The sequence below is a fragment of the Helicoverpa armigera genome, chromosome 10 (assembly GCF_030705265.1).
Source record: "Helicoverpa armigera isolate CAAS_96S chromosome 10, ASM3070526v1, whole genome shotgun sequence".
In the NCBI taxonomy this organism is placed as follows: Eukaryota; Metazoa; Arthropoda; class Insecta; order Lepidoptera; family Noctuidae; genus Helicoverpa; species Helicoverpa armigera.
Genome location: NC_087129.1, coordinates 8,545,145 through 8,569,650, shown reverse-complemented (window position 1 = coordinate 8,569,650; position 24,506 = coordinate 8,545,145). Strand labels below are relative to the sequence as shown.

The following is a 24,506-nucleotide window of genomic DNA, read 5'->3' as shown; positions in this document are numbered from 1 at the left end:
AAATTTAACCTGCTTTCCGAAACACGTAGCTTTAGTATGTACCTCCATGGCGAAGTAATTAAGGTACCTCCCATTTATCCCGTTAAACTAACGCAGTTAACCCTTTTCACACATTTAATCAACGTTGAAAATCAAACAGGCGATCCTGTAAAATTTCAGCCGTAAAATGGCTTAATTGTCAAAAGGCAACAACATAAAACATACAAAATGCATTTAGGGAAGGTCAAGGCGACTTCAAACTATACGTGAAAGCGCCAATTAGATTAGCAGGAACGCTCCACGCCACGTAAATTGTCCAGAAGGGGTGTCTATCGAGTTGTCTCTCCCTCTCTTTTCCCTAGACATCGAGAGGGACGCAGGAGGGGTAATTAGGCTACGGCTGTGGTCAGGTTTACGAGTTTACTCAGTCGCTCGCCTTTATTACTGAAAATATTTACGTAAATTATCCTTAATTGCTTTTAATTGCATGAAGAAGTTGATCGTTGTTATTTTCAGTTTAGTATTAAATATCATAATTCTTTATTGCAATATTTTAGGATTTGAATAGCATGTGCCGTGTTATTGAAATAAATAAGGTAAAAATAAATGTTTCAAAAGAAGATTTATTGACACTAAAAACGTTATAATACCGGTCATAAATTCATCAATGACTATCTAAAAAGTCTTTATTCAAAAACCTTTATGTCTTTAGTATTACTAATGTGCATAAATCTCTTTTAGTACTTTCAAAAACTTTACTGCTTTACATCCTTTGCAAAAAGGAACAATTGAACATTCTTACAATTAATTCGTTCCGAGTCCGCGGTAACAATATTTTGTCCACTTTAGTCCACTAGCCCGCCATTGTAAAACGATTTAACACCCATGAAGCATTTTCGGGAATCGTATGCTGATACAAAGACCCAATAATTATGTTACCAGCGTAATAATGTTACATTGTAAACGACCATTGTTTACACAGAAGCGGTTAGAGTTGGGCATCATGATTTAAAAATTTATTTAAAGCGAACACGTTCAGAGGATAAGACATCTTATTGCGTTGAGTTGAAGTGTCGTTTTGAAGAGCAGCTGGCAGGTGTATTTGCATTTAGACGCGTGTACGGGACCCTTGTGATTTATATTCGTCTTTTGTTTTTGGCTGTTTAGCTAGCATCAGTATCAATGGTAGTGTCTCGGAAGGTCGTTATTCTTGCATTGTACCAGCACTATTGTCTCCAAAACGACATCGTTAGTGACTGCGACGGGTGGTCGTGTCCATTGAAATTCTATTGGCGTGATGATAAATCTTCTGTTATTAGAAACCATTCGTTTAATTATTTCCATTACAACAGGTGACTTTCTATGTAAATCAGATCATTTCTTATCACTGACAATTTTTTTTGAGCGGTAACGTATGCTTAAAAAATTTAAAGCACTCTTAAAATTGAATTATGAATGCAGGCAGCGATGCAAAAGAAACTTTTTATAACGATATAAATTGAAATCGTCCCATTCAATAATCGAACGTTTTAAACTATCGATTCACGTTCCAAAAAGGTTTCATTCACTTTTTTATTTTCGTTCAGAATTAAGTGTCAACCGTTGATATATCGCACTGAAGACAACAAAGGGATTTCACGTCCGTTTGTCAAAATAAAACGACATCGACCTACGCGTAACATGGGGACATCACACACGAAAAACTATACATGGCTAAAATAAATCAGCCAGTATATCAGTATGTATAATAAGGGCTATTTTACTCTGTGTTATAAGGAGTTTGGTTCGAAAAAGTATGTTATTGTTGGGATATGTATAGTTGTGATCGGTTCTAAAGCTTATTACAAACCGAGGTCGTTTTGTTGCTGAGAGACGGGTGATCGGTGCTGTCTATTGTCCGTGGTCGCTGTTGAACAATAAGTGACCATTCGGAATAGACTCTTTGTCGATGGCAGCTGTGTTTTTATAGAGGATGCCTATTGGACCGAAATGAGGTATGTCTATTGATATCCCTCTATGATTAAGGATACTGCTTTAGAACATTTATTAGTTTCCAAGTTGAATTTTAACTTGCGTCATAAAAACATGACTTTATAAACCAAGTTTTACACCGAAAATAATATAAAAAAATTTCATTTCTAACTTTGCATTCCGTACCCATTTAAAAAGCTGTAAATTTCAACTCGCAGACGCGACAGTCGTCTGCCGTCAACCCTCAAAATTTTAAGCACCCGCTATAACTCCACATAATTTGCTCATACGACGAAAAATAATGACCAGCCCTCTTCCTCAAAAACATGAGCCAAATAGCCTCTCGAGTTTAACGAAGTACGCAATGTAGAGACAGAATTAAAACGGGCAAGTGAAGTGCTCACTAAAAGATTTCACGGGCATTCGCTGTTAACACTAGTCGCATAATGAGTTGCTAGTGAAACTTTGGAAGGCTTCCAGGCTGTCTTGTAAACAGTAGACTTGACCGCTGCGAGGAAAATTGTGTTTACGTCCAACGTTGGCAGAACACCAGTTATTATTTTAATTGAGAAATGTTGCCTTACAAATGCATCAAGTGTAATTGCCCTTGAGGGCGTACTTAAGCTGTATGAAGTTTAGTTGTATTGTTAAGTAGTTTCTGTGGCTGGCTGCGTACCATCAGTCCCATATAGTGTATTTTTTTAATAGGGTACAACGTTCTAAATAACAAGTTTCTAGTATTTGTATAGCAAAATAGTCATACCTTTTTTCATAAAATATGTCTTTTCCCAAGTCACACCAACAAGATATGCCCAATGATGATTTTGCTTGCATTTTATCCAAAATGAATTCAGAAATAATTTATACTAACTCTAATAGTAGCTTGCATTTACATTTCCCAAAAGCAAACATACACCAAAAAGTTAAGAAGAAAAGCTTCATAGAAAACGGTATATCATATAACAAAATGTCCATGGTAATAAAATATCATTTTACATTTGCGTCACATAATAACATGTCTACCCGAACTGCTTTTACAATATTACAAGTATGCATTAGTGAAATAAAGGTAAGTAACTGTTTCAACGCAAATGTGACTTGGCACACACATTCGGAATTCTCTATTCACATTTTACTCGTAGCTGTGCAAAATCAGCTTACTACAATGAATAATCTAGCTCGAGTTGGAAACGCTAGAAGTATCCAACAAAGTAATTTAATTGAGTTTCATAGAGTACAAAGAAGGAGCAAAAATTATACTTTTATGAAAAAGTTTCTCAGTAAAATGCTTTCATACGAATCTCATGATTCCATTATTGCAATTAAATAAATAATACTTCATAACAGAAAAACAACATAATTTTCAATCCAGTTAAAATGTAACATTTTCTACGAAATTAATTTTCATAAAATACATTTCACTAGTTAAATTAACAACGCATGGAAATTTCACACGAATCAAGTCGAGCGCTCAAAGTATTCGATGCTGCGACTCGACTTTGAGCATAGTTGAGCATTACGCGGAACTTAGTACCTAATGCTCAACTTCGCTTATTGAGTCGCTACAGGAACGACGCTGACGCTTAGTTTTCAGTATCGAAGCGTGAAATTGCATTAAATAATTAGTTTGCTAATTAATTAACTAAAATTAAAGAGCTTTTAACTGGTAATTAGTCTTTTTATATCATGAACAGCGTCTAGTGTTAATTAATATTTAGTGCGTGGGCTAAATTAGAGCTGGGTCGAGAGGAAGTTGTGAAATTTTAATGATGGTTTGTCATAGCTGGTATGGATTTTATACAAAATCTAAATAAAGGTTCTCATAATATCAAAAATGTGGGATTGATCAATCAAGTTTGATGCCATTTATCTTACCAGATATTCAGATATTGCGTTATCCAAATATAAACATGGATACGCATAGACTACATAAAAAAATTGTGACTAGTTTCCGCCAGCAGTCTCACTATATGTCTTGGAACCTACTGCTCGCCAGTTCTGAAATAAGCGCACTCAACTAAACAAACTTGTCAGCTTTATAATAAGAATCAAAAACGCTAAATATATGGAAGTATTGCACTTTATTTCATGTTACCTTCATACAGATAGAGGTAATGTGGACGACGCCACGAGTCTCCGCTAGTGTATAAAGACATCAAAAAGTTAAAGCAGCTTATCTTGATAAATAAATCGTTCCCGCTTTCAGATTAGAAAATTTCGTCAAATTAAGTTTTAATTAACTTTTCAGGAAACATTAATTAAATTTATCCAAGCTACTTAGACTGTTTAATTTAACAGAAAATTTACCTGTCTCATTGAACGAAGTTTCGTTAATTCCGTGGGACAATGGACAGTCCTTTGTTTGATATAGATGTTTATTCTATTTCTAAGACAATCATTATAAATATATTAAAACATTTTCAGCTAGCTATTTATTTCATATTATGTCTATAATATTTTTTCACCATTACCCACCTGTATCCGGCTAAACTGGAAGTCGATTCCAAGAATTCCAACACATTTTGAGCACAGTTGTATAGTTTTGGAAAAAGGCTAACATGTCCAGAATATTGTTATTGGAATAAACAAAACCAGTTTTTTAAATGTTGATTTGACACCCTGACACTTACGCGAATATATGACAAATTATTTATGGATTTTATCGCAGTTATATTGAATGAATTTAGATTTAATAGATTCCATGATGGGTTTGCAAGCAGATTTTTAAATTCTAGAATACTCTAACTAAAGTATCTATTTATATTTCACCAATCTTACCTTATAATTTTTGTTATATAGAAAGAAAAAGTTTAACTTCAAATCAGTTTATTATAATTCTTAAATCTGTCTACAGCTGTGAAATTAATGGATTTAGGAAGGAAGTGTTTCCGACCGCGTCTCGGACCATTGTTTTATTGTCATAGACATTGTTGACTCTGGCTTGGCATAGACAACATTGTTTTCTTTTAAACCAGTGACCGATAATAATAGACAACTGTATTACGCTCGAAGATGGATGGTAAACTGAGATGTTTTAATGCAGCTTTATTAAGTTGAAAGTGAGGATATTTAGTTCGTTTTTTTCGAGTTTTTTTGTTAACATTTAACATGTAATTCGGTATTTATGTGGTGTGAACCTACTAATGAATTGCAAATATGCTTAATTGTTAAAGATACTTTTCATCTATGTCATAGTCATTCATAAAGTCAACGATAAATAATGTGTAGGTGTAACTGGAGTGTTAGTTAATACCTTAATACCTTATTTATAAAATAGAACTTCTCTACGGTACAGAAATTAATAAACTCGTTGACGGCTAGTCGATGAATAAGTGCCGAGATTGATTGATCGCATGCTTCAAACTAAAATTGCGTAAAAAATTGCTCTGCCTTCATGAATACACAACTTCAGTACCTACCTATATAGTTAATCGAGGCATATTTTAGTTTATCTGCGTAGGCTGCCTAAAAAACACATTTTTATAAACATCCTCATTAAAAACAAAACATAGGTAGGTACAGTCTAAAGTCTAAACAACCGTATGCAAATACCCACGTATGTTCACAAAAGATAATGCTATGTTCAGACAGGCGCCTGTAAGGCCGGCTACACACTTTATCTTTAGATTCTGTGAGCTTAACTCGACGTGGGGATTAACCAGTATTACAGTACTTTAAGCAAACTTCACGATTAAACCGTCTATTAGCCGTCACTATAGTTTTACGTAAACATTCCGTGTTGATTCTTAGAATAGACGCGAGTACGGAACTGTCGTATCGAGCGTTGTGATAAAGTTTTGTGGAAAGTCTGTACTTCTTGGACATTTTTTTGTTGTTTTTCTATGGATTTTATGAGTGACTAGCCGTTTACTCGCGGTTTTACCCGCGTCCCGTGGTAACTACTGCCCGTACTGGGATAAAATATAGCCTATGTTACTCGTGGATAATGTAGCTTTCGAATGGTGAAAGAATTTTAAAAAACGGGCCAGTAGTTTTTGAGCCTATTCATTACAACCAAACAAACAAATAAACAAAGTTTTCCTCTTTATAATATTAGTATAGAAGTATAGATAGTTAAGCAAATTGAAAGCAAAGTTTTTTGGCCCAAGGAAATGGCAAGTTTAAACAAACATAGGTATGACCCGTCAATTGTTTTCTAATACGCCTCTATGAATATCATTCTTTGCGTTATTGGCATAGTTCAAAATAATAATATTATTTGGTTTGAGCAGTAGACAATCACTCAGTGGTGTACAATCATTGGTATCGAATAAATTAGTGTTTAGTAAACTGTTTGGCAGTAGTTTATAAATAAATGATATAGGTATTTGGCTTGTTATAGTGAACTCTCTTTACTTCGATGACGAATTATAGTCGCGAAAAATAAATATGTTTTTAATTAGAATTTTCGTATATGATTTTACTGACGTTTATGTAAAGAATAATCTATATTTTACTCGACCTGTCTACCTGTGAATTTGCTGACGAGCGATAAGTAGATTTTTTGACACTAGAAGCCCAGAAAAGCAATTTTAAATTCCTTTCTCTAATTAAATCCAAAGATAGACAGGTTATCGAAATTCACTGTACAACTTATGGTCGTCTATTCTTTTCCCCGATAAAAACAAAACACAATCAACAGTTTTTCGTGGTGCACACCATCATATTCTTTATTCAAACATTGAATGCCGCATAGCTAACATACACAGAATTCTGCTCCATCATCACGACTCTATTATTCAGTGCTTATACATGCGTAGTCTTAAACCGACGCGTCATAAGTGCATCAATTTGTCATTACACCCGCATCTTCTGTTTGAGGTGTAACCGTGGATTAGGGCTCTAACTTCATGTTCTATTTTTAAATGTGGTTATAGTATAAATTTACATGTCTAGAATTTAGCATATCATTCATTTTATAATTTGTTTGAAAAACTTCTGCAAAATAGTTAAGGATTTTGTAGCTAGCTTACATATCATGAACATTTAGCCTGAAATAAAGATTACAGATACTGTCTTTAATCTGAAACTCACAAAAAGAAAAGCTTAACAACCTGTTAAAACTTCATCCGTCTATTTTAACACTTCTAAACTGTCATTAAAACAAAAAAGCTTAGATCGGTACACAAAATAAAAAAGCAGCTTCTAACTTCGTCCTTTATCCAATACACTTTTATTATTCGCTAAAATGTCCTTTTAAATACAAAGTAGCTATTTGTCTGTCCTATTACTTTAACAGGGGGCTATTAAAGGACACAGGACAGGACAGATAAGTCCAATAAGCAATTAGAGTAAAACATTACAGCTTCCAAACGGTTTTCGCATCGGTGTTCACGTGATTCTGCGCTCCGAACATTTCCTTTTAAGCGCGGAACTAAATTTAGACTCGATCAATACGGATTATTCTCAGTGCAACAATGCAGACATTTTATTAATAGAATATCTAGCTAATAGATAGGTATTTCTAACTGATGATAGCGTGGGCTTTAATAAAAATTGATCCGATTTTAAGTGGGGTTCGTTTTAGATAGCTTAATTTGATGATGGTTTTTGTGAATAGAATTTAAAGCTTTTTGTATTTTTTATGGATCTATTTTTGCTGGGGAATCAAAAGTGTAAGAGGTATATAATGTTTAATTTTGATGACTTGAAAAATTCGTTAGTAAGTAAATGGTTTTAGAAGCACTTTTTTCAAGTCCGATGCGTAGAAAATCAGTGTGAATTGATTTCTTTCAGCAATTTATTTTTGCTGATTTAATTCCATTCGCAATAAAACGTTCAGCAACGAAACTTTTATTGGACTGTTTGCTAAACAGAAATCAGTCAACTGTCAGAACGTTGATTCTACGAAGAAATAATAATATTTATGAGTTCTCAAAACTGTTTAGTTCCTAGTGCTCAAAATAATAACATTACACCATAGAAACCATCGTAACCATTAGTAATGCTTTAAAATAACTTCGAATAGGCTGTGACTTAGCTTCTAGAATTAGAGAAAAGGAATCAAATATAAAATCTAATATTAGATCTTATGCCTTAACTTCTATATAATATTCTGGCTTAAATTGAATGAATTTCATTTGTATGAAATATGTAATTTTCTTTTTTTTTTCTTTTGTTGCTAATAGTCTAATCACGTCTCACTGAGATTTATGTGCATACCTTAACCTAACCTAACCTTTGAAAATTATTGTGAATAAGTTATTGGTGTGCCTTATATAAATAAATAAATAAATGTCAGAAACTAGCTTTTGCTATCAGGCAAACGATTTCACTCACCTGTATGTAGCCTTTCGGTAGCCTTCCTCTATAAATGGGACGTTCAAACAAATAAACTTTTCAATATAAAGAAAACCTATAAGATAGTTATATTGTAATTACATATTGGCATTTTTACTAAAAACTACTTCACATAACCATTTTAGCAATTTTCTACTGAAAAATTCGCACATTTAGTTTTATTCCTACAGAATAATTTAAGAACTCAAATCTTCAACTGAAGAAACCATTGAACTTTTAATTGTGTTAATTAATTTTATTCTTATGTCCAAAAATATCTGTACCAACGAATGTTTCGGATCAAACTATGGAATTTGTTTATATTAAATGTTGTAAAAAATAATAAACAAGCGAAAAGATTCGCACTTGTTATTGTTACAGTTCAATAACTTTTTGTACACGCAGATTTTGTACACATAAAGATATTCTATTTCTAGTGTACTTACAGACAAAATATGTCTATTGTGTTATTTTCGGCTGAATAGACATTTTGGTGTTTGCGAAATTGCTGAAAGTGTTTTCTTTAAAAAATCTTAAATAATAGAATTTTATCAGTTTTCAAGATGATATTTACATAATACTAGTAAGGTTTTTAGGAGAGTCAACATAGGTTCATGCAAAACTTAAAAAATAAAGAATTGAATTTTTGTCGGGAAAGAAAAAACCGATCGTTTGCCCTTTACATCTCAAATATTCCCAAATTGTTTCAAAAGATACCCTGAAAACTGAAAAACAAAGAACGCAAACCGCCCCAACCGAAAAATAAATAAAGTTCCAACTTCGAACTTTGCTTACAGGCAAAAAGTTTGCGTTCCAATACCAAAACGCCTTAATTATCTTGCTTCGGTATCGCCTGCAGCAAATCTCTGTTCGGGATACCACGTCAAATGATTTTATCTAATTGAAGTACAAAGTCGTCGTTATTAATACTTAATAAGATACTTCCTTATTGATGTTTGAGCTTGGCCGTTTTCTGGGCAAATGTTGGCCGGGGTTGATTCGCCCTATCCCCTCCCCTCGCTCTCCTCAGCCGCCCTTGTCTAGACTGCCGACGAGACCGATTTAGTTCGTCCTCAACGTTCGTGCGGGGAGGGTGTCTCGCGCTCTGTGTCTTTGGCGCGAATTTTGAACGTCAGTGTGATTCTACGTGACTTTTTTGAATTTGGAATTCTAGTGGATCTAGAGAGTTGAGTGTTTTAGTGAATGACTGTACGCCGTTGTTTCTGTAATGGATTTGTTATTCGTGTAAGTTTTAATTCTTGTTTGTTTATTTTGCAAATTATCGTTATCTAAATTTTTGCAATACTTGCATATTTATGTTCCATGCACGTGGCTTCGTGAAATTATTTACGTATAATGAACTAATTGTTATACCTCAAGGTATTTTTTTATAAAATTCTAATTTAAATATTTATTGTATGTACATACTACGGTTTTACGGGTATGCTTATCACTGATGACTCTAGTCGTTAACAATTACAAACAGGATCTCAACAAACAAACATAACACACTAAATCCAAAAACCAACAGTACTTATCTTCGAAGTATCCTCTAATAAAGCAAAGACATAAAGCCGCAACCAGAGAAATTCTGTCCAAAGCCAATGAGTTTTACAAACATTGGCTCCAACATCCCAACACCACCGAACTTAAGTGCTGGCATTGTAAAAAAAAATGTTGAAATGTACTTAAAAAGAGAAAAAGTCATTTTGAAGACATTTTGCGGGGCTCTTGAGAGTTTGCGGGATGAAAAAACCGAGTTCCGGCCAAGCCGACCACTTATCGACGCCGAGGAGACGAGATGAATTAGCAAAAATGTACTGAAAATAGGTATGTAGGAAGGGAAATAAGCTTACGGTTAAAATTCGCATCCTTTGCAAAAAAAGTTTTTTTTGAAGGGTTTTGGTTATAATTAGAAATATTTTAGATACATACTCGTAATTACGGCAAATAAATAAATTTTAATAAACAGTCAGAAGATGTCGTTGTAATTGTCACTTATGTACTTATGAAAAAAGCAAAACACAAAATTAACTTGGGCTGCGGGATGTAAATGACATGTGTATATCATACGCTAAATGTAACATACAGTATGCAAAATATTAGTCACTTATTTTTACGAAGTATTCTCACTACAGACAATAGATACCAAATACTTAAATTAAGTATATACTGCAACACTATAAAATTAATTGCCCAGTCAATCACAAAACCTTATCCCTTCGACACACGCTGTATATCCAATACCTACAAGAATCCTGTTACAAGATACATGTACAAATGTACATGTATTTCCGAGCTATCGAGACAGTAAAAAGCAGGAAACACGAGTTACAAATAGATACATTAGTTCTTGTTACTCCAACATCTGATACATTCATTTTACGTTCACTTAGTGTGACGGAAATAAAAAATAAAATATGTAGCAGTTTTTTTTTATTAATAGTTTTTATCCTGAGGTAAGAATAGACTGCAGCTAACAGATGAAACAAATTTTACCGAAAATTTATAGAGGGTCAAATAAATTGCGTATTAAACATTAAAATTTAAATAAAGTGTATGTTTTAGGTAGGTACTTGTCACATAAATGAGCAGTTTGTTTTTTTCTATCTATCCCTTGTAAACAGTGGTCACAACATGACGACCAAATAAACATAGAGGTAGTTGAATTTGAATACGTTTGTTCAAGTATGAGTAGTGAAGGGTTAGATAAGCCCAAGCAAGGTGCTAGCTATAATAAATAAACACTAGTTGTAATACCCAACCGCGATATATTTTTGGCAAACTTATAAATATTTATTGAATATTCACGTCATATAAAACAAAATGATGTATTTAAATATAAAAGCGACTAACGATAAAACGATAAAAATAATAAACACTAAGTATGTCAATAATCACACAGTGACTCAAAATTACCAATGAATTATTCCATCTCGAGACTGCTATTGGAGTAATAATGGTTCGAGTCCGTCCCCCGATGCTCCCGGCTCCCAGCCTCTGAGGTCATCTGCAACTGCGCCCATCATACGCTTAACATACAATACTGATACATGCGCATATTTACCAGCGTCACCGTCAGCCCACTTCTCTGCTTAAAATCCCGTCCTGTTTGCAAAATGAAGGGGGAAATTAAGAAAAATATTTTGGTACGTTTTCATGCACGTGCGCCTCCTTATTAGTATTCATCATTGTTTTAACAGGAATAATTTCAAAGCTCTGCATACATTGGGAAAAAAATAAATTCTAATACCTACGTTGCGAGGATTCGCAAGAGTTCGCAGTTGCAATTCACTCGATTGGCAGCTTGTCGAACTTTTATTTCATCGTTACTTTTACAAAAAATATCGATGCCCACGGCATGCACTACAGTACGCGCTTTTGCGTGCAATTGTACACTGCAAAGCGCTTAGAGCGGTCTGCTACGCTCGAACATGGTGCACTACCTTTCACTACTCGCTCTAACACTAATGAATAGAGCCCCTACAGGATTACAGAATACCAGATCAATAAATTCCAAAGTAGCCAACAATTTAAACGTTATCACAAAAATAAAAAACCCATACAAACAATCAGTTGCGATAAACTTTTCACTCCATGAAATGAAACTTTTATCGTCGTTTTACGAGAATATTTGTGCTATAAAAGCGACCCTTATCGTCCATTGTTATCTAACACCCGATAATCGAAAACTTGGAATCCATTCACGAAATCCGATATCACCTTAACTTTGAAACAAATGGATGACTGGAAGTCCTGTCCGCCTCGAAACTTCCAATTTCAAGAGGTCACGTAATTATTCCACTTGGTATCAAGCGCCTCTCGTTTTAAAAGCCTATTCTTGTTACAGATAATGCAGAGATATCTTCTGACCTAAGTGTATCTTTAGGTATGTATTTTCAGGATAAGAAACAATGAATTTTAATTCGTTGAGCCGTCTGTCGGCTCGTAAATAAGACGCTTATCGTATAGGTAATTGTGAGTGCGGGCGACCGCTCCCATAGCGCATGGGTTATCGATACGGGGTTATAAATTAAATTATACTATCTGAAATCAATCGGGTGGTTTGGACAACTGATATAAATCCCTTTCATCCGCTTTATCTGACCTTGGGGGATGAAAATAATTGTGCGTTATTTTCAATAGGATATTGCAAAATTGCGTACCTTTTACACTTAAAGAAATATAAAAAGAAAATTTAAATATTCTTTAATAGGGTTAAGTCGTATGTAAAAGCTTGTGTTTATGAGTGCTGTAAACATTTTATATTCTCAACCCTTATCGTAATTGTCAGTTTGAATAATTAGTTTTTACTACGTCAAAGATCAATAAATTACTCATACATCATTGCTTTATAGACTTCGAAGTCATCTTTATTGTATGACAAACTTGACATTGAAACTGATACTTGTGATAGAGAGCCCATTGCGTTTGTCACATAAATTCTATACAGGACCTACTTTCTATATCGTCGGTTTTACATTAAAAGGTCAGTTTCATGAGGTCAATAGAGATAACATATAAACAAATAAAACAATTAGGCAAGTTCTACAAAGAGTTTCAATATCAGATTTTCATAATTTCATTATTACTGTTTGTTCGGAATCTCACTCTGGCAACTGCTCCTATTTAAATCTGAAATTTTCAAAAAGCAACCCATAAAAATATCATGATGCACATGAAATGATATAAGGTACTGCTCTAGTTAAATAAACTATTTACCTACTTTTTAAACCGACTGACATTTGAGCCGGGAGCTTATCTAAGCAAGACAAATATATCAAAATGCTACTTCAGAAGTTGTCCTTGTTGAACTAAGATAATGTTGTCTAAAAAAACATAGCTTTTGAGTGGAGGACACCCAAGGAGTGCACATCAGTTTACTTATTAAAATTTATTTTAATTAACCAGATTATGATAGATGTAGACTTTGTCTTAACTTATTTTTGATTAGGGAAACTATTTTATAGTTTATTTTTTTTGTCCACGAAGTTTTTAGTCTGTTTCTGAACTAAAATGACGCGTTATCAAAAACGTATCACAGCTCATCGAAACCCTTCAGTGACATCGGGCCTAAATCCACCATCCAAGTCTATCAAAATCGAATAAAGTACAATTTTCCTCCATTACCGCCCTTCATATCTTCCGTCATTTCACGTATCGCTTCCTAGCCCAAAAGAGGGTAAGATGTAAAGATGAAAATAATAAATCCGTATCGAATATGCACGGCTGGAGCGAATGAAAAAATTCTTCGCACGAGAATATTATATTCGCCCATGTAATTCGCCTGTCGGGGATTCATACCGATCCATCAACAATTAAATGTTGGGTTGTTGGCGATACATTATCGGGCGTATTGCGAACGTTCTGAATGATGGCGGCTGGTGCCATGAAACCATAGATGGTTCCCGCTCCATTGGACGCCAGTCTATCGAGACCAGTGTCACTGAGTGACCGATCACCGATTCCTGCTACTGTTCCATTCATAACTATCGACATCTACATTAATTGATGTACTGTTCGCATTACCACTAAATAAACACGAAAATATGTATTTAACCTAAACAAACACGTCGAAATTATTCTCCTCTGGGGTGGTCTTTGATAAAATTTGTGCAATAAATTTACACGAAGCACGCAGATAATTACCTCCATTTAACGACCAAACAATGTGCACCTGATATTATTAATATTTTAGAATAGAGCGGCTTTAATCACGGCCTCGAATTTGAGCTTAATTATTCTGTCCGTTGGATAATTAATTAAACAAAAGATGGTAGGCTAGGTGAGTATTGAAACTGACTTCCATTGTTGTTGGGATAACAGGGAAAAATCCGCGATGCTTCCGGCTGCGTCCCTGCTCCTTCATTGTTCGTCTTCCGCCTCATTCCAATTTACGCAGCTCTTTCATCGCGTGACTGATGCATTTATCATTCGTGTTTGAGAAATTTCTTTATCCCCTATAAATTGTTTACTGAACGGGCGTTTCTAATCGCGTCGCTACGTCTATCTGGATGTCTTTTTGATTCGGCCTCGTTCGACAGATTTGTAGGCATTTAGCGTGAGGTCGTGGGGTGGGTCCTTCGTTCCCATGGTATTGGGGTGTTACGCTATTTTAGTGCGTCGTCGTAGGGTAATTTACGAGCATGCAATGCACACAAGCAGCCCTGCTTTTAGGGTGATGGCCTGGTATAACGATTTTTCGTGAATTTATGTCTCTGTAAAGATGATAAGTGATGGCACTCTGATACTCACATGCGGGTTTCGAAGTAGATATTACAGTTTGAAATATGTAAGGTACGAAATTAACTGTGTTTTCCTTTTATAATTGTTGGATCTATATTGATAGTGATCGTAATATTGAATGAAATTACGGTGTTTAGTCGGGTAGGTGGTAACGCTTGCGGCAATTAACTAATATATCTCTATAATTAATATTAGACGGTTAATTGAATTAAGTTTTGGTTTTGTTAAGCGGTTCGTCTTTGAACTTTAACTGTTCTGCCAGATAATAGAGCTATATGACAATTTATAACTGTAGGACCAAAATATCTATGTAATTGATGCAATCTGTCATCTATGAGAGATTGTTATTTTTAAACAGATTACTAATGTATTTAACATGTCCAACCCACTCACTTTAAATACTCACAAAATGAAAATAAAAGTAAAAGCTTCATTTCTCCATATGTGGCGCGTGAAATATTTAACTACATAAACAAAGCCATTTAATAGTTGAACTGTTGGACCAATTTCTCCTTAAATTATTTGTCAAGACGTTCCATTCCGAAAATTGTTCCAGATTTAGAGCCAAAGGGGTTCGAATACGTCACGATGTTTCGGGATTTGTAACAATGTCAACTAGTCAAAGTAGGTAATACTAATGCCGTAGAATTGTCCATTTCAAAATATTAAAAAAAACTGATTATAGGAAAAGAGTTCTATATACTGACCTGACTGGATAAAGTCATAAATTAAAGAGATAGCAATGACTAATTATAATTAATAAACTAAGCATTCATAAGAGTAATTATGTCTCGCAATGAACCTAGTCTTGATAACCTTGACATACAGACCACCCGCTAGAATAAAGCTTAGTACAGTAGACTGCACATCAGTGGTAACTGTCATGCACCTTAAATAAATAGTAATAAGTACGATTTTCCTATAAAACTGTTACCACTGACCTGAAGTTGACTGTACATAAGGACCAAAAACTTCTGGTCCTTTTATCCAAAACATTAATTTTCATGTCCCATAGATAGTGTAATTTAGTGAGTGCAACAGAAACTCTCAAAACTATCATAAATCAACAGGATCTTTTGATATTATTACAAAAGTCAATATCTTTTATAGTATCGCGCAATGTCACGGAAAAAGCAATGAGGTGTGAGCTTCGCGCATCTGCCAGTATTATAGTCGATAATGATCGTTTGTTGCATGCAACGCACTGGTTTTAGCCGAATTTACGATACTGATAGCAATTGGCTGTCGGGGAATTAATATGCCCATTTATATATGTTTATGTTTATTAAGCAGACTATTAGCGTACTGGCTAATAGTGGGAGCATGGTTTGGTTTTTAGTCATTAGGCTAACTTATCAGTAGTTACTATTTATCAATTTAATTTCGTTTATTCGTTTTCGCTTATTATTTTGATACAATATTATTAAGTGGCAAAAGTGTTCCTTTTAGTTCAGATATACATTTTTCATAAAAATGACTCAATTTTATCAATTTATAAAACTTAAAAATACTAGAAAATCGCAGTCACCCAATTTCGTTTTGCCCTGTCTATACGTACCAAGGTCTACAACCTTCCCTCCGGGAATAGAACAGTAAGTTGAGTACATAAATTAGCTGTCAAGGCGCTAATCGCTCCGACAGGCCGCGATGAAACTTTAGAATCCATCAGTGGTCTTCTAAAAGGCCAACATGTTCAGAAATAGATACACAATAAACGCAGTTATTTATATTGTTATCCTTTTAGCGAAAGCCGAAGAGGTCGTTACTTTAACGCATAGAATGCGATTGTTTGTTCAAGGATTTGAACGACTTCGATTTATGAATTCGATGGTGTAAAGTCAATTTATCGGATTATTGCGAGATGTTGAAATGTAAAAAGTTTTTATTTTCATCTGAGATACTTTTTAAAATGTTATGGTGTTTTTGTTAACCGTTATAGTTGTGGTAATTTTTTGGTAGTTTAACTCATCATTAATGATTAAATCAATGCATAATTTGACCGCCCTCATGACTTACCCTTAAAATTATGCCCAAGCTGCATGACAAACAAAATTTTATACAAACTAAAATCACGGACACTTAAACAAAAATCTACGAAACACAATGTCAGCGATCTCCACGCAAATTGCGACCCCCGTCCTACATTCACACGGTTTGGGGCAAAAAAAGTGTCGTCTGCCGAACACTACAATAGAACACAATTACCGTCCGGCTCAGTAATGAGCGCGCCAATGAGATAGCAATAAAATTTCGCCACACAATACGGTCATAATTAGAATTAACTGTCTCATTCCCACCCACATCCGATGGCCATCTCTATTCGGTCCTTCGGTCTTTTGGTCCTTTCGCCCCATTGACGTTGGCCAGACTTTTCTCGGCTCTTTCGTTCGAGTTATGGTCCCCATTGAATTTGTCTCGCTTGCTGATCCTGAACTGTGATAATGACCTAGCCTTTATGAACGCGTGCTCCTGTGAATGGATAGTTAACTTTTGCATTTAAGTTTGCTGAGCTTTAGTATTTGAATTGCAGTTTATTGAATGCTTTTATTATTTAGAAACAGACCATTAAGCTATATGTATACACTGTGTATTATGTATGTGAAAAATATTTATTATTTATTTTCTAACTGGCATACCAAGATTTTAAAATCAAATGAACCTGAAGGTTTTGATGTTTCATTTTATTTATATAATTTTATTTATATAACGAGAACAAACAAAGCTACGCAGCTATGTCCAGATGCATCCGCATTGTAAGTACCAACGTATAAAAACAAAACACGGCTCTAAAACCGAGAGCTTGCTAAAATTACCAGACTAAAGTAGGCTACTTCAAACTCAACAAGACCATTTTGCTAACAGAATTTCACAAAAAACCTCTCAAGAAAAACATATGCGTTTTCTTAAACGTCCAGTAGCAAAAACATCGTAAACGACTCTCTTTGTTCGAACATCTGTTGTTGTAAAACACCTTTATGTTTCTGAGTGTAAGTTTTTGTTGAGCTAATTAAAACGATAGTTCTTGTGTGTTATTGAAATTCACGGATCACTCAAGCGGCCCTCATTTAGATGATTTAAGGGGAATTAGAAGGGAGAATAGTGCACGTATTGTTACGAACAATGTTCTATTGTTTCAGACTTAAATGTGGAGGTTTTGTGTTAATAAACTGTTTCATTTGGAGCTTATTTCACGTGGTATTGTTGGTTTCAGTTTGTGAAGAGCTCTTTATAATAGTGTTTCGGGTTTTATTATACTCGGAGCTGTGTTTACGTAACATTTCAATTCGAGTAACAGAACAAGTTGGCACTATGTTACTGTCTGGCTTAATGCATGTTTTATGCACATATATTACATAGAAATGTTAGTACACGCCCTTGATTTATCACACCATTTATTTGCACTAACAAATCGAACCTCGCCTAAAACATTAACCAAACAAAATCTAAATCAGATTATCGCCATCACTAAAGCTTAATCCGCCAGGGAAAAAACACACACACATAGAAAGCAGGAAATAAACGTGCTGTGGGAAAACAAACACTAAAATGCAAATGTTCGTAATTAGTTGTGCCATAAATACCGGTCGATTCGACCCATAAATAACATAATGGAATCTCTAAACCGAATTCATAAAGCATTGGTTGTGTAACCGGAGCCCTGAATATTAACAGGATTTGATTACGACTGAAACCTTTTTGGTGTTAAAAAAAATGTACTTTGTATTTTTTCTCGCGCATACAGATGTCGGTTATAGTAGGGTTAGAAGAAAACATTTTCCTGGATATTTGTTTGTTTAATTTATTTGATACAACCTGTTTTCTCTCAGCTGGGTAAAAAGGTAATCTCCATGCGATGGTTCCGTTGAATTCTTTTTACTAAATGCGAGTTTCTGTTCTTGGACTTAGACAACAATTGTAGGAGCTTTCGTAAAAGTAGTTTTTGAGCTTTGTGTTTTCAAGCTTCAAGATTGCATAGGTAAGAATAGCATAGTGTGCAAAAGTGAAGTATTATAAGACTTATGTATTCTAGTTTCTTTTTTAAATTAAAGTTTATCTAATATGGCTCTATCTGCGATGCTTTTTCATGCAACAACATGAAGTTTATTTGTTTGAGATATTAATAGGATTATACTTTTTTGTATCAAAATCATAAACATTTTTAGAGACCATCTCAGATATTATATTCTCACATATGTATGTAGTAGAAGACAAACTCCTTTTTATACTAATTTAGTAGCTACTGTAATTTGCTACCAAATTATGCGCTGCTTTTGTCGCTAACGAGGCTGCGTCTAAGCATGCGATGTAAAAAAGTCATTAAATCCATTACAAAAAGACTTTTATTGCTTGAATAATGTTTTACTCTTATGGCTCATAAACAGCAACATGTACTACAAAGGTTTTATTTCGAGTAATCCTCTTCATTTACAAGTAGTGTAGTATTTCTCAAAGAGAGTGCTATGTTTGTGCAATTGTCATTTAAGCTGTGTGAGTAGTCTTTAAGTGGTTTTTGCTTTGTATTGTTTGGGTGTGATGTATCAAGTTCCGTAAGTATTTTGCGGGCTCTTTATGTTATAGTAGTAGGAATGTATGTGAGTCTCGTGTAGCTTTCAACTGAGCGCATCTTCGCACAAGTGTTTTTTTTGGGATATAAGTATCTACTAGAGCCTGATAGAGACACGTTTTACTATATTCTTTTTCATTTTTATTCATTTTTAAGTACCTACTTCGCTTTGACTTAAATTCATTTTTATTGATTCTTATAGTCCAAGTCCAAATCACCATAAAAGATGAATAAAATATGTCTACAGATTATATAGGCATGAGTACTTTTATATTTCTTATCAATCCATTTGTTTAATAAACTCTTTAACTCCGAGATGAGATAGTGATTCAATTACAACGCCTTCGGTATCAATATCAAACATTTTATTACAGACTGTACAGTGTAACTTATCTTATGATAATTAGGCTAATAAATTCCGGAATTTAAATTTTATCCATTATCAAAAACACCACGTTAAGGTAAGAGCTATCAATCAAACCCTTTGAATTTCAATCTGTATTTTTAGACCCTTCAATTAAGCATAATTTAAGATAAGCCTTTAATTTTTACGTCACGGGTGGGCCAAGGAAAGTGTGGGGCGGTCATTAGCCAGTTTTTATGTGAGCTCTTGTATCTTTTGTCTTACACCATATTTCTCGAGCATAATCCATAATACATGAGATACCGTGCTCCTCATAGCAATTATGTGTAATAAATCTCACGTTAGATCAACAGCTGATGCCTAAATTTATTTTCCTTTATTTTCTACATCAAGCTTTTACACCTAAAATTCAGTTCATTTAAAAATATTAAATCATAATTTGATTTTTTTGGGACACCACTTTGCTGACCTAAAATCACTCGACGCTGTAACCGACGTTATCATCGAAAATAAATGACCAATTAAACAATCTAATTCATTTCGGTCGGGTCCCCGTTTGGGGTGGAAACATAAATCAACATGCCGTCGAGTGGCGATAAACATTTTGTGACTTCCAACCCAGGTGATAAAAACTGTCCACTTTTTTGGACACTGCACACGCGAAGAGCCTTTGAAAGGGTGACATTTTTTAACTCTAACGGCTCCTTAATTGTTGCAGCCCACCCTTTAGGGTTAAGCATCCCTTTTTTTGACAAAAAACTCATCCTAAATAAATGACCCTAACGAGCCGATTTGGAGCTTCGACAGAAAAAACAACTAGTAGGTAGCCGTAATTGGTCGTAATTCTCGTGTGTGATAAGAGGAAATTCCTTCAATCTTGTCGGACAGACGCCACTTAAATCAATATTTTTAATGGCAGATGCCTGAACATTAAGTACCCGCTAATAGGGTAAGCAAATAAAGAGGTGGACACACTTGTATAAAGTACCAATGCAACCGCGATGTGGATAAGAGGGTCAATATTTTGATAGCGCGCGTGGTACGATGATGGTAGAAACATGTGGTCAAACATTGAGCAAGACTGTATGGGTGTTTAATCGTTGCGGCGTGTGTAACTGCTCGTCTCGGCAAAACAAATGTAACCGCGCTTTCGCCACGCGCGTACGTAAAGTCATGGGGTTCAGGCGCCAGAAATATCCTCCGCGATGAATCAACCGCTAACTCGAGAAATTCCTCAACTTCAAAGGCGGGAGTTTCGCGGAACTCCATTTTATTTTGTACCTTATCGAGCGGTATGTCAGCTATTTTGATTGGGAAGATTTTTAAGGGCCGTTTATAAACATCTCATAGTAAATAACGTTATGAGGAAATACTTTATCTGAGTCAATATTAATAAACACGATGTTACCTGGAACATCCTGTTTATAATATGTTGTATTTCGATGAATATTTAATCAGCTACCTTAATTGTACCATCAATTTATAATAATCACCCAATTTCGCAATAACAGCATAACATGATTTAGTTGATTACGTGCCCGGCGCGAATCAAAAACCGCTTGTAAATTTTTAAAACTCTAATTTTAAAGTTAAAGGCATGGTTTAATGACGTGGAAAATTTGACACTTGGCCGAGGGCGGTGAGCGAGAGTCAAATTATTCAAAATTTTATTGACGGCTCGGAGAGATTTATACACGGCTGCCTCGGTGCCCGGCCGAGGTGCCTCGTGGCAACGCCAGTGAACACACAACCTTACATTTTATATCAAGTATTTTGCATATTACATGTTCTCATGTAAATGCCGTGAATAGGTTCGATATAGTTTTACATGGTTGTTAAAATTAAAAAGCTTTAAAAGGCACACGCGAAGTGTGCTATTTATTACATTGTAAAACGTTTTTTGTAGTTGTACTCATAAAACTTGTTTACTTTTAATTTATTAGGGAACACGGCATTGTAGTTAGTAGTGGCCTAAATTATTAGCATATTCGAAATTAATTTTCTAGAAAATATAAGAGCGGCCAATTACTTACTAATTTTTATCAGTTTACATCTTGAACATATATTTATCATCCTATTTTCCGGGATAAACTTTTTATTATAATAAAACAGTCATTCAGAAATGTATATTATGTGTACTTGCAGTAACCATACATTTTACTTATATTAATTGAACGATTTCAGACACAGATCTGCACAACAATTCGGGTTTGTAGCTCTAAACTAAAGTTTGCGAAAACAGCCGTAAATTAGGCAATAAGTAAACAATTCCTCTGGTTTTGTACAACCAGGTTATTCTCTCACCACACAATAGGTCTTAACTTTTGCGACTTATGAGTCATTCTGAAATTCACAAAATGTTCTCGCTGTATTTATTGACCGCTCTACTTGGCTGAACTCACAGCAGGATAATAAATAACAGTTTTTATTTCAGCTAAACTTATTTGAGATGCCAAATGAAAATATTTTATAGCCACTGTGCAATGTTTTTTGCAGCATTTTTTATTTTTCTTAATTACTTATATATGAATTTGATTTAATTTCCCTCTCCATCCTTTTTTTGTTAGAGGCAAATATGCAACTGTTGGTAGCGTATCAAAAGGCCTACAATTTAACACCCTTTCCAAAACATAACCTATTGAATTATTCAATTTACACCTAATCTTTACTTTTAAATTAACGACTGTCAATGACAGTAACAATACGATATTTGTCTATAATCTATCTACGAATTATTTCTTTCATATGAAGTGCCATGAAGTAAAAGTGTTTATTTACAATTTTATCAACATCTGACAGTATCTTGAATATACTTCAAGGAGCCTGATATATCGATGCCAGATGAACGTATATTCTTCAACATCCGGGAAAATGAAAGTTCCCATGGGAATATAAAACAATAGCAGGTGTAGGTACCTAATTGATTGATAAGAATAGGTTAGAAGCCTGAGGAATCGATGGTCCATTGAGAAACACGACCTTTTCTTAGTTTTTTGCCTACGTATCTTTATGGCGAAAGTGAAATTTTATGTTTGTTAAATTATCGCTAAGAAAAAAGCCTTTTAGAGGACAAGATAATATTTTTTTATATTAAATAATTCGTGAATAAGACAAAGAATTCGTGCTAGCTTATGTTCTTAAATATTCTAAATACTTACGGTTTATCTTAAAACAACAGCTTCTTATCTATGAACATTTCAATTAACCAGTCTACAATTTTGTGACAAAACAGATCAAGAATTCAACGATACGACAGATAATCGTGTCAAAAAGGTTATCAACACTTTATTAATTATTAGCTTATCTTCAATAATTAATGGGACATTTGTGACAGTTTCTGTTGAACCGTGTAAGCTCTCAATGGTGGCGTTTTGCGAAATCAATAAGCGCATTAATATGTAATGTATTAATAAGTACTTGCTGTTAATTGAATGCTAATTGAATCGCATGCAATGATAATAATTGGAATGTTGATGGTATAAAAGCTTGTTGTTTTATGTATCAATGTGAATTATTCTAGGTGGGGTCTGTTGAGTTTCAGTTTTAACGTGTTTAAATAGTGAATAACGAGTGTTACTTTTTCGAAGTGATGTATGAATAGAAAATAGTATTTACTGGATATCTTGTAGCTAATAGCTATACATTTAAATACACTTTATCAAACTATTCAACGACACATAAAAAATCTAAACGACAATAAAACACTAATTATACTTTTTACAGTCTCTCAGTCGTCAAGCAATGTCGCAACCTAATAAAATAAATTCAAACAAAACTAAAATCGTAAAATTCTTCAAATTATATTTATCTCGCTGCAGTTTCTGAGCCAACTGCAAAGGAATTCAGAACTTTGATCGGTATACCAACATTATAACATAAACTTTTGCTCCTTTAGACGTTTTGACATTTCACAACGACTTCAAAGTTGGCACACGTTATTCTATAATATTTATGTCTGTGGCGCTTCGATCTGTGGTTTTATGTCTCTTTCAAGTTTTGCTATATTAATATAATATGTATGATGAAAAGACGTTATTTTTTATTAGACTGTTAAATCAATGGTTAGTGATCTTTTTTATTTGATGCAGTAATTTGGCAATTCTAGAATGACAAACTTTAGTATAGATTTAAAAAAGGAATAAGTAGGTATCTGGCGCCAATGTGTGAAAAATATTAGTTTCGTAGATATATCCAGAAAGTATATCAATAAATGCGAAAGCATTGTCAAAGCAAAAATAACAACAAATGACATCAGTCACGACATTTTTACGGACGATATACTTTTGCTATATAAAATAAAAAATGAAAAGGTTCAAAGCATAAAGAATTGTCCCAGGTGCGACATTGATGTTTTTCTACGCCAACATTATAAAAGTTTGGCACTAACTTAAGCTGGGGGTGTTAACTTTGTCCCTTCTATTGTTATTTTTTTGTTACATGACGATTCTTTGACGCCTCCGCTAATAATCTCTTTTTATTTACTTACTAAATGGGACGGGGTGCTTTTGGTTTTTTTGGGATTGTAAGTTGCTTGTAATTCTGTTTTAAGCTTTACGTATTGGGTATCCTGTCGGTAAATTGAAGCTAGAAAAGTATTTATTCAACATGTATGATGTGTTTACTTATTTAGACTTATTTTCTGTGATTAGTAGATACTTATTTTATACAAGCTATAAAGTCATAAATGAAAAATCAAATCTTTGCTCTTCTTGTTCTAAGTACATATTGTGATCAATATACAGTAAATGAATTAATTATTTTGGTCCACATTCATAATAAAAATACACAAGCTTTTAGGGGCATATGGAGTTCAGCTCTACAATTTACCAAAACAAATGAGTAAGCTGATTATCCATTGCCAAATATTATATTTCAAATCCCCAATCATTCACAAGCATCCCAAATTCCCTCTTAACAATAATCTTTTAGGCTCTTTGTGAAGCCGCTTCCGCCGTTCACAATAGATGCATGCAAACTTTGTGAAATGGGTAAAAATAATCCTCTGCTCGAGCCCAATACATCACGCGAACTGTCAGTACCGACCGCACGAACAAAAATATACCATTGTGAACAACGAGACGCGCATTGTACAAAACTTTCGTA

General features: G+C 34.3%; 1 protein-coding gene across 3 annotated transcripts in view; it reads left to right on the top strand.

The window, feature by feature from the left end:
* LOC110378356 (roundabout homolog 1) overlaps positions 1 to 24,506 on the top strand; it is a 53,687-nt gene that overhangs the window by 4,878 nt on the left and 24,303 nt on the right. The window contains exons 1-2 of one of the 3 annotated variants that reach the window (XM_064036519.1): positions 9,416 to 9,474; positions 12,080 to 12,118. The exons of 1 other annotated variant lie outside the window; for it this stretch is intronic. The gene's annotated coding sequence lies outside the window, so the exon portion shown is untranslated. Of the gene's footprint in view, positions 1 to 9,415; positions 9,475 to 12,079; positions 12,119 to 24,506 lie in introns of those variants that run through there. One more of the 3 variants, XM_049840823.2, reaches the window with a different exon arrangement.